Source organism: Echinops telfairi, unplaced genomic scaffold (genome assembly GCF_000313985.2).
Source record: "Echinops telfairi isolate 266 unplaced genomic scaffold, ASM31398v2 ScPeMD7_1;HRSCAF=3_0, whole genome shotgun sequence".
In the NCBI taxonomy this organism is placed as follows: Eukaryota; Metazoa; Chordata; class Mammalia; order Afrosoricida; family Tenrecidae; genus Echinops; species Echinops telfairi.
In genome coordinates this window covers 22,754,746-22,766,715 of record NW_022103896.1, presented here as the reverse complement: position 1 = coordinate 22,766,715, position 11,970 = coordinate 22,754,746, and positions in this window count along the sequence as shown.

The following is an 11,970-nucleotide window of genomic DNA, read 5'->3' as shown; positions in this document are numbered from 1 at the left end:
CCTCCCTTCTCGTGCTTCCTCCCCCTCCCACATTCACCATCTTTTAAGCTCATTTGTCCATGAACTTTTTGAAGCCTTTTCAATAGGTAACATTCGTTGCTTTTGAGATTAGAACCTGGACATTTTTGGATGGACAGTCTTCAGCCTACCACAACTACTACTTATAGTGTTGAGTACTCACTTCTAAACAAGTATCCCTATTAAAATGTGTGCATGATTTAGCTCACACATACACACACGGAGGAGACCGGGTGATGTAGTGGTTACATGTTGGGCTGTGATCTGAAAGGCCACCAGTTTGAAACTACCAGCCGCTCCGAAGGAGGAAGATGGGGCTTTCTACTTCTGAAAACAGTTCCAGTCTCGCAGGGGCAGTTCTACCCTGCCCTATAGGGCCGCTATGAGGCTGCATTGACTCGATGGCAGTGAGGGAGGGACTGAGTGAGTGAGTGACACACACACACACACACACACACACACACACACACACACACACTGGAATTCTTATCTTACAAATGTTTTATATATATATATATTTGGAAACCTGCCTTTTGACAGCTGCATAATTCTTCTGTAGTGACACGGCAGATTTTAGTTAGCCATTACATTACAATTTGCAAGTGCTAGGACTCGTGTGTAAGTCATATAAACTCAAATCTAGCTGGTTAAGCAACCACAGGAAGTTGAGATTTTGGCAGGCTGAGGGAGTGCTCAGCACCCAACCTCGGGGAGCTGAGCAGAGCAACTCCACGCGTGCCAGGGCACAGTCATCTCCATGCCATTTCATGTTTTCACCCAAATGTCTGCTTCTCATCAGGTTCCATGACCAGCCACAAGCTTTCTGTTGAACCAGGTCAATCGATGCCCCCAATGGACAGCAAAACCCCACTGACATCATGGCCTGAAGTGAGTCCCAGGGGATTTCATCTCATGCCCAAGTGGTCATTACAGAGTGGTCCGCAGACCAGCAATGTCCCAGCACCTGGGAGCTTGGGAGAAATGTGGAACTCCGGCCTCATCCAGGACACATTCATTTGATCGATTTTACCATGTTGTTTGCTTGCCCATGTGTTTGAGAAGCAGTATGGAGTAATTGAGCCTTGGTGGTGCTGTCTGGTAAATATTGGACTTTGAACCTCAAGGTTCATGGTTCAAACCCACCAGCTGCTCTTTGGGGGAGTTGCGGGGGGCGGGGGGTGGGGAGACTATTTGCTCCTGTCAGCATTTACAGCCCCAGAAACTGCATATTGGGTGAGACGAATCAGAATGACCTCAGTGGTAGGAGGCTAGATTGGGATTGGGTTGTTCTAGCAGCTGCCGAAGTTCTTCCCATCGGTGTTAACACAGGCTTGGCTGGCTCATCAGCAAATCAAGGCTGCTAGCTGTAGGAGGGAGAGGGTGAAGATGGTCCCATTAGACAGAGCGAAGACAAGTGGCTCCCCCACAGGAGAACGACATTCAGACCGGTGCACTGTGGGGAATCTAAACCGGAGCAGACAAGACCTGCAGCTGTGTCATCCATCAGCTATCTAAAGCACTCCAGGAAACCATGGCCTTGAGAAGGAATCTGGGATCCCTCCAGTTTGGGCACTGTCCCCGTCTGGCTCGCCCCAGAGAATTGGCTAATGTGTCCTTCCCTATGCTGGTCATGAGCATAACACAATGGCAGGTGAGGGTCAGGCTGGGGTCCTGTGGCAGCATTGTATCAATTTCCTGGGAGGCTGCTTTCTTTCCTACACACAGGACTTGCAGGGCTTTGCATCTGGAATTGCTGTGACTGTTTCTTTGAAGAAGTAAGTCGTTTTCATAGGGAAATGTCCAATCCTGTAACACCTCGCAGGATGTGTGTGGCCCAGCGGGTAGGTTATTTTAAAATGGTCTTTAAGCCCAAGACTCGAGGACATGTTTAAGGGTCTGTGCTAGAAGACTAACTTATTCACCAATCATTTGAAGCCTCTCAAGCACACCCCGCCCCCAAAGCCTGGCATTCACTTTCTGTAAAGATGGCAGCTGGGAAGAGCCTCTGGCCCGAGCAGTTCCACTTGGTCTCACCTGGGTCACGGAGAGTTGGAACCAGTGACAACAGGTTTGTTTTTTGGCTTGTATGGAAAGAGGAGCCAAATGTGCTTCTTGGTGTGCGGTGGCATCCAGTGCACTCCAATTCAAAGTGACCCCGTGAGCAGCAGAACGGGGCACTGCCCTTGTCCGGCACGCTCTTCACAATTGTTTTCATGTTTCGTGCTTTGCTGTACCACTGTGTCAATCCATCTCCTAAAGGTCTCCCACCTTTCACTGCCCTTCTTCTGTATTAAGCATGACGTCCTGTGCCAGGAAATGAGACGAAGGCTTGCTGTTCTGCATTCGGAGTAGCATTCTGGCTGTACTTCTTCCAAGATCGGCTTGTTCTTTCTTGTGTCAGCCACGGCATAGTCACTGTGCTTCACCAACACCATAATTCAGATGCCTCATTCTTCTCTGGGCTTCCTTATGCATCGTCCGGGTTTCACACGTCTGTGAAATGATTAAGCATGCTACTGCCGGGGTCGGGCAAAGCTTTGTCCACAAAGTGACGGGTTTGGTCTCGACCACTCTCATGGGGTCTTGTGCAGAAGATTTGCCCATTGTGATACGTTGTTGAATTTCTTGACTGCTGCTTCCACGAGAATTGATTGTGGATAACATGACTTTGTTGTTAGGAGGTACCACTGACTCAGTGCTGGTCCACAGCGATCCTGTCCACAACAGAAGGAAACACTGCCCATCATTTCCTCTTTGAACCAGTGTGAGGAACTAGGGACGTACGTATCAGATATATCTTTACACACTGAAAAGGGTCACAGATTCTTGTGTCTTGACCTGAATCTTAAGCTATTAGATTAAATCATACAAGATGCTTTGGGTGGTAAGTAACAGAAAGCCCACAATGCAAGAGGCTTAAATAAAAGTAGCATTGTTTCTCTCAGCGAATGCCTGCTGGTGTGATGGTTGCATGCTTGGCTGCCAACTGTAAGGCCCGTGGGTGGAACCCACCAGCTGCTCCCCGGGAGAAAAATGTGGCAGTCTGCTTCTCACCTTATTGTCGTTAGGTGGCTTTGAAACAGTTCCAATCACAGTGACCTATGTACACCAGAATGAGACACTGCTTCACCCTGCGCTGTCCGCACAGTCGATGCGGTCTTTGAGCCGATGGGTACAGCCACAGTGTCACTCCATCTTGATGAGGGGCAGCCTCTTTGGGGCTGACCCTCTACTGGACCAAGCCTGCTGTTGTTTGTTAGGAATTGGTCCCTCCGTAATAACATGTCCAAAGTACTTGAGATGAAGTCTCACCATCCTCACTTCCGAGGAGCATTCTGGTGGTACTTCTTTTGAGACAGACTTGTTCTCTCGGCAATTCATGGTCTATTCTATCTTCTTCCCCAGCACCTAATTTCAAAGGCGTTAATTCTCCCCTGGACCCTCCAGGGGGCAGTTCTACTCTGTCTCGTAGGGTAGGTACTTGGGAGTCACCATGGACTCAGTGACAATGGGACTTTTGAGCTCGGCCTGCAAATGGCATTGGTCTCGCCCACTCTTCTGCAGCCAAGCCTATTTCTGCTAAGAAAGACCAGGCTGGCAGAATCCCTACCTGCTCTCCAGCCAGGAGGAGCCAGTACCTCGTCGGCCTCTCACAACCTGGGCAATGGCTTGGTCTAATCTGTAAGGGGCTCTGCTCTCAGACATGTTCAGCCACAACCCCTTCTCATTGTGAGTCCCCATCATTCCACGATGTCCTGAGAGAACGAGGTGACCAGAGTGGCACCTGCAGGGGCATGAAGATCATCATCTGGGATGAGGTGGCTCCTGGGACCTGAGACACCCAGAGAGGAAAACTGTACATTTCCGTCTGATGGAGGACTGCTGCTGGTGTGGTCCGTAGGCACAGACTCCCAGCGCTCCTATGTGCTGATGTGCAGCTGCCCCAGAGCAGGAGCAGGGCTGTCATCTCTATGGGAGCAGCTAGCAAGTCTTTCCCCCTTGGAATCATCGGGGTGTTTGCTTCACCACTTTGCCTCCAGGACTCTTTGGAGGTGGACTGTTATTGCTATTACAGGCCATCACATTGATCCTGGCACATAGTGACTCCATGCCAGCCGTTCTCAACCTGTGGGTCACGACCTCTTTGGGGGCTGAACGACCCTCTCACAGGGGTTGCTCGATTCATAACCGTAGCAACGGAAATACAGTTATGAAGTACATTTACAGTTATGAAGTAGCAATGAAAATAATTTGATGGTTGGGGGTCACCACCACATGAGGAACTGTACGAAAGGGCCGTGGCCTTAGGAAGGTTGAGAACCGCTGCTCTACACACAACAGAACAAATCGCTGCCTGGTCCTGGGCCGTCTTCAGCATTACTGCTACGTGTGTGCCTGTTGTGGCAGCCGCTGTGCCATTCCCCATCAAGGGTCTTCCTCTTTCTCATTGACCCTCCACTTGACCACGCATGCCATTCTTCTCCAGGGACCGGTGTGCTGGATAGCGTAAGGAGGGGACACGATGTGTTGCTATCGTGGCTTCTCAGAAGTATCCTGGCTTTTCTTGGTCCCAGATAGATTTGCTTGTGCTTCTGGCAGTCCGTGGTATATTCCATCTTGTTGGTTAACACCACAATCAAAACGCATCTACTCTTCCCTCAGGAAGCAACTGAAAATGCCCTGGTTTGAGTCAGGTGCACTTCAAGTGCCCTCTTTGCTTTTAAACACGTTGATGAGATCTTTCGCAGCAGACTAACCTCTTGCAATGCTCCTTAAAGAGAAGGAGCAAATCCTTGCTTTTCTGCCTTCTTTCATGCCTCCCGGTCATGCACTGATGCAGCAGTCATCGTGGACCAGGAAGCAGGAGCTGGGTCAGGAATGGGGGGCAGTCCTAAAGAGAGGGGGACCGGGGTCCTGGGGCTCATGGAGTTGACATCCCCATCCTGGACCACGGACCCCTGGATTTCGATTCTGCCAGAGGAAGCCCTGAGTGTCTACCTTGTCCCCGGGTGCTATAAGTGGCTAACAGGTTGGGCTGCTATTCGAAAGGTTGGAGGTTTGAATCTGCGCTGGTGATCTACATGTGGAAACCATTCCTCCAAGGCCCGTGGAGTGCCGTTTCTCTCGGACACCCGGGTCACCATGCCCGTGGGTGGATTCCATCGCCACGGGGTCATCACTGGAAACAAAACCGCCGCTGCCCCCCGTTCCCACCCAACTCATGTCGTCCCCCAGGCAGAAACCCCCTTGGCTCTTGGGTGTGAGTGGCAGGGTTGGTCATGGGCTTCTGCTCCTGATCGGTGGGTCTCCCACTTTCCAGTCACCCCAAGGGTGCTTATGAGCAGGCCAACAGGGCTGGAAGAAACAAGAAACTTCCGAGAAAAAGCAAATGAACTCACTCCACGATCACGTTGCTGTTCTTTCATTTTCACCTCTCGGAGGCCTCTCCGAAGTCCATCTTGCTAATGAGAGCCCCTCCTGGGGTTTTACCGACCCTGCGCTTGGCAGGAATTCCCGCACGGGATGGACGGGTTGTAGTCAGTGACCCGATCCTGCGGAGCAATGTTGTCCTTGGAGCGGGCCGCTTGGACTGCTGTTTGTCCAGGTGCAGCGCTCCTTTGCCAATCTGTCCACTCAGGCCCTGACCACGAGGGTCTGGCCAAGACGGCCAGGTGGGCCGAGCTTGGGGGATTCGCAGGAAGCTGGGGGTACCCCAGGGGTGATGGATGGGAGGGAACCACTGAGATTCCTCACGGGGAAGGGATGTGCAGGCCATAAAACAAGGAAAGAAATGAAAACAAGGCCAACCCACAGCGAAGGAGTTCACACCCCGCTTGGAAGTGAGGGAAACGAGTGAACAGAAAGCATAGCTGGAGTCCAGCTGTGGCTAGGCTGCTGAGAGTTAATAAATCACCGAGTCTGAAACCGTGAAGTCTCAAAAATACGATTAGGATGTTGCAACACTGTTGTTAAACTAGCAATGTTTTAGAAAATGGAATAATTATTAAGCCATGTGGGTCACTTCCCAACAGCACTGGAGGAAGACACACTTGCTCCACTAAGCAGTTAGGTGTCCTTGGGTGGTGTTTTTTTTTTTAAATCTCTATGAGCCTCGGGCCATTCATCTGTCAAATGGATTAAATACTAACTGTGGATTTGGGTGGTTCCCTTCGAACCTTTGGCAGTGACAGGCCGGGAGGAGGAGATGCAATCACCTATCACCACACCATGAGCTACACCCCCCACTCCCGTGCTTTGCTAGCACAGCGTTCATCTAATTCACGCAGCCACAGCATTTGATGCACTCCACTGTCTATCCTTCGTGGTTCATTGTGTTTTAGTTCAGAAATATTGTCTGTGAGCCACAAAGTTATGTTTAGCCTATCGCTGGGGTAGGCTAGCGTCCCTGGGTGACACACACAGTTCACGGGTTCTCAGCCAATGGAAACCTCGGAGGTCTGAAGGCCACCCAGAGGTGTGGTGTCAGAAAGACCAGGAGCTCTACCTTGAATGACCAGAGCCAGTGAAAGCCCTGGGGCGCCCAGTCGGCACAGCTGGAGTTGCCACGAGTAGAGACAGACTGGCACCTGGGTGTTCCTGTTGTTTTGCTGTGGTCATAGGGAAAGCTGGCGAAATACGGGTTTCCAAAGCAAACAAGAAACACAATTTATTTCTCCTTGAAATTCAAAATCCAACATCTTGGGGATGGATGCGAGACCGGCGTGATCCCTGGTCCTAATAGGAAAGCAAATGAAACTATAATGTTAGTACCGATATGGAATTGGGTGTCGCTTCTCTCTCCTTCTCCCTCCTTTGTGTTAGTCCAGGTAGACTAGAGAAACAAATTCATAGGACACTCATGTGTATAAGAAAGAGGTTTATATACTAGAGCAATTGAATATTGAGAAAACATCCCAGCCCAGTCCAGATCAAGTCCATAAGTCTGATATTAGTTAGCCCATGTGTCCAATACCAATCTATAAATTCCTCTTCAGACTCACAAAACATATGCAATGACACCGAATGCAGGAAGATCGCAGGCCAGTGGGTGGGAAGTCTTGTGGATCCTGTGGTAGTGTAAGCATCTCAGTGCTGGCAGGTGTCTCCATGTGGCTTCTCCAGCTCAGGGCACTAGCATAGTTCTGTGTCTTGTCAGCTGCAATGTCTCCCAGGAAGTGAGCGGGTATCCCGCCTCCAGTGAGCTATTTATCTCCTTTCATGACTCCAAATGAGGTCATCAAGCTACCACCTGATTGACAGGCTAGACTCCACCCCTTCACTCTGAATCATCAAATTGACACCAGATTATGTAACTACCACATCCTTGGATTCCCCCCCACACACACACACACCCACTTTTTAATTAAAGCTTTCTTGTAAAACAAAAAAAAAATGATTGTAAAGAACTATTTTTTGTCCTAACAGCACTACAAATGCCTGCCGCACAGATCAAAAGTACTAAAAGTCTATGAAGAAATTAAGCATCAATTACCATTGCAAACACAGAGAAACCATGGTTAGTACTTTGGTGTACTCATTTCTGGGCCCTTTATTATGTGTGTGGCTTTGTTTGTTGGCATATATGCATGTATAGAACCATAATTATACTCATGGTTTTTTCAACCTATTTAAAAAATTTTTAATTATATCATAAACAGCTCCATTTTCTAATTCTTAGAATTACCCTTTTTTAATTTTATCTCGTTCTTTCTTATTTTTAAATATCCGTCAATAACCCAATTGTTCATTGCATAGCTGTGAAAGTTAGGTTTATTGTGACAAGTAGGCCAATAGGAACATATGGGTGGAGTTTAATCAGATTGCAGCTTGATTAGGGGCCACCGAGATAAATAAAGAAGCTGGCATCCCATCTTCCTCTTCCTCCCTGGTGATCAGACCAGCCTGCTGCTGCTTGAGCTAGGGTGCTGAACTATCTGTGGGCCAAGCCACGTGGATCCTGTCATTAGAGGTTGAGGCTTTTACGAGACCTGCATCGGCAGGCTGCTGGTGTGTACATTGCTTGAGCTTGAGGCTGGTGGATCCTGTTGCCGTGCATTGTTTGAGTTGGAGTTCCCTTGGACCCTGCTTTGCTAAGCTCCAGTGCTACTGACTGCTGCTGACCCACCCTGCAGTCTGCTGCCTGTGGGCAGACTCTTCCTGTCTTGCCTGAATAAACACTCATTGCTTCCTTGACCTTGGACCAGCTGCCTACGTTTATAGAGAATTGTGGGAGTTACATAATTTAATGTCAACTTGATAATAGAGTGAAGGCGCGGAGTATAGCCCGTCAATCAGATCACAGCCTGATGATGCCTCCCTGTGGGTGTGGTCTTCTCCTGAGGATTCTGGGAACTTCCTCTCTTTCCTCCTGAGAGGTGGGCCACATTCTCTCTCTGCCTCACCTTCCTGTTGACACGCCACATGCAGCCACACTCATGGCAGCTAGAGTCCTGGAGATGCTTCTACTGCCACTGGACCCACAGGACTTTCCACCCACCAGCCTGTGATCATCCTACTTTCAGCATCATTGTATGTGCTGTGTGAATCTGAAGAGGAATTCATTGGCTAATATCAGACTTCTGGACTAATATCAAATTTATGAGCTCGATCTGGACTGGGCTGGAATGTTTTATTGATGCACGATTACTTCTTGATATGAAGTTCTCTCTTATATATGAGTGTCTCTCTGGTTTTGTTTCTCTAGTCAACCTGGACTAACACAATAGCCATCCTTGCCTAGTCCAGCCCTGTGAGTGCAAGACGTGCTCACCGTCTTTGGTAAATCAACCAGAGTCAGTTGTGTCTTGCTCTGTGTTCGCTGAGGGCCGGCTTGGCCCATGATCTATGATTACTTAATATGACTCTTCAAGCCAGTGTCTCTGTAGCTCCCACCAAATGAGTGGGTAAGATTTTGCAAATGTCCGGTGCTTGTGGTCAGGGATTGGATAGCTCGCTAATGTTATAAATAAGGTACATGAAGCATTAGAGGAGAGCAAGAAGATAAGGTGTATGGAAACCTATTGTGGGTATTAGTCAGTTTTGCCATCCCACTCGGCTTAAAGTGAGCAGCCCCACAGGCAGAAACTGGGTACTCTCACTGTCCTCCAGAAAGAAGAGCCATACACCCAAGGAACCACTAATCCAGGGACTGTCTCTATAGAACTATCTATCCTGGATTTCCTATACAGAAAAACATGAAAAAGACAAACAGCAATAAGAAATTAACAAGAATTACAGAGTAAAACATAAGAATCTCAATCAAAAAGAAAGCAGAAAATATGTTAAAATGAGAACCGATTGAAATGGCTCATAAGGCAGAGCAAATGCACGGTTCCTTAGGGCATGACTGGGGAGGTTGGAGGAAATGGGGAGCTAAGAACAATGAGTACAAGATTGAAGAAAATGTCCTAAAATTATTGTGCTAATGATGGTAGCACTCTTCTTGATGTGAGTGAATACTGAATTGTATGCTATATGACTCATATGCCAATAAAGGTGACGGAAAAGAAAAGAAAGATGAGCCGGGAGGAGAGTGTGTCCTTCGAAACTGAGCTACCTACAAGGGACTTCCTGAATCCAGAAGACAGAGCGTGACACCAGAGATGGGGGAAATGTGAAGAAGCAATGGCAACAGCAGAAGCAGAAGGGCCGAGAGGCCAGCGCAAGACCGGGCTGGGGATTTCCCAGTCCACAGAACAAGAAAGCCGAGTGCCTTCGGGCAGGAAGCCGGGAGGTAGAGTGCGGTACTTTCAGGTATTTGTCAGTAGAGCTGGGCTTGCTGACAGAGATAGACCCGAGGGCCTGCAGGCCAAGCTTGCTGGTGGAGTAGGGTGCCTACAGCACTTTGTACCCCTTGTCTGAGCAAAGCAGTGGCCAGACCAAGTGACTGAAGTTCTGATGTGAGAGAGACATGCATGTGGGCATGGCTGAGCAGAAGCTTTCCTGCTTGAAGAACTGTATCCTGAGCATTCCTAAACCTGAATTGTCACCTGTTGCTTCCTTTAAAAAATTCCATAATTGTGAGTATTGTCTGGGGGTTCTGTGTAGCCACTGCAGTGGATAATGGAGCACAGCAGAAAAAATAACAGTGTTGTGAGAGGAAGTGTTGGTGTCATTACTGAATGTGATTTCAATGATGTTTTTCTATCATTTGAGCATTCTGTTGGGTAGCTTTTCTTTGGAAGGGTACACATACGGATCTCTTCCAGTTAGTTGGCAGAGTAGCTGTCGTCCACATTTCTTGGCATAGACAAACAAGTGTTTCCAGTGCTTCAGCAGCTTGTTGAAACATTTCAACTGGCGTTCCATCAACTCCTGGGCCTTGTTTTTGGCTAATGCCTTCGGTGCCCCTTGGCTTCTTGCAGTACATTGGTGCTTGATTGCACGATACCTCTTGAAAAAGTGGGATATCATCTAGTTCTCTTTGGTACAATGACTCTACGTATTCCTTCCATCTTCTTTTGATGCTTCTTGCATCTTTCAATATGTTGCCCATAGATTCTTTCAATATTTCAATGCAAGGCATAATTTTTCCTTCATTTCTTTTGATGTAAGATATGCCGAGTGTGCTATAAGAACTGGAATGCTGGATGAGGAATATTGCTGGTGATGAAATGCATGGCAGAGTCATGATACAATGTAGTGGTTATGTGCCCGCTATGAACCCTGGCCCCATCCTATAGGGTGACCTGTTCTAGAATCATGTCCTCCTGGAGTCTTCCATATCTTTTAAATGGCCATTTCAATTAGAGCTGCCTGCTAGGGTTGGGCTGAGAATTAAATGAGTTAATTCACATAGATTCTCCTGAACAAGAATGGCCCAGCACACGTCTGCTATGATCGTGTCCAGGAGACCTCCAGGGACACATCTTCTAAGGGTCCCTGCTTCTCCTCTCAGCTAACAGGCAGAGCCCCCGCTTCGTGTCAGGCACTCCGCCATGAGCTCTGCATGCTCACCGCATTCCGCTGTGACACCAGAATTACAGGGTTGAGCACACAGCATCGTGACCCCGCGGCTGGTGATAAAGACACAGTTGTTGCTGCTGTTAAGTACTGTCAAGTCTGTTCCGACCCATAATGACCCTGTGCACAACAGAACAAGACACTGCATGGCCCTGTGCCATCTTTACAATTGTTCCTATGCCTGCACCCAAAGCTTCAAAGCTATGCATAAGGTTTTCAGTAGCTCCTTCCTCCAGGACTGTGGGGACCCGAGTCCTTCTTGGTTGTCTGTTCTTAGTGGGAAGCTCTGCTGAAACTGGTTTGCATTGGGTGGCCCTGCTGACATTTGAAATACCAGTGATACAGCTGCCAGCATCGCAGCCACACATAAGCCACTACAGTGTGACAAGCTGACCAACGAGAGACTAGAGGCATTAAGTGAAGTGCCTGAAAGCAGATCGAGGAGCCTAACTCCACAGAGGATGGCTTGACACGGATCCCTCCCAGATGGACAGCCATTTCTCAGGAGGACTGGTGGGAAGGACCTCGTTAGTCTGTCAGCAAGAACCACCTGGGTGACCTGCATTGAAAAGTCCAGCCCAGCACCTCACATGAGGATGAGGTGCCCCCTAGTAGGCGTCTTTGGCGAGGAAGAGAAGGATCATGCTGTTGCCCTGTCTCTGTTCCCATCCCTCCTCCTTCCCCAGTAATTCTCTGTCAGGGCTTTCACCCTGATCAGGAGGGCCTGGGAACAAAAGAACCCAATTTAGCAGGTGGCTAAACCATCCTAGCAATGTGATCTGGAACAGAGCGTTTCTAACAGCAATTTCCGAGACAGTTCTAACTCCACTGTCAAAGCCCTTCGAAGAGTCCATATTGGGTAGATACCAACATACACAACAGGTGGTAACCTGTGTGCTCAGCGCTCACATTTCCACATCATCAAAGGCACGTCTTGTGGGAAGTCGGGAAATAGCCACCGCTGCCTTTCCTGCGCTTTTTAGTGAGTCC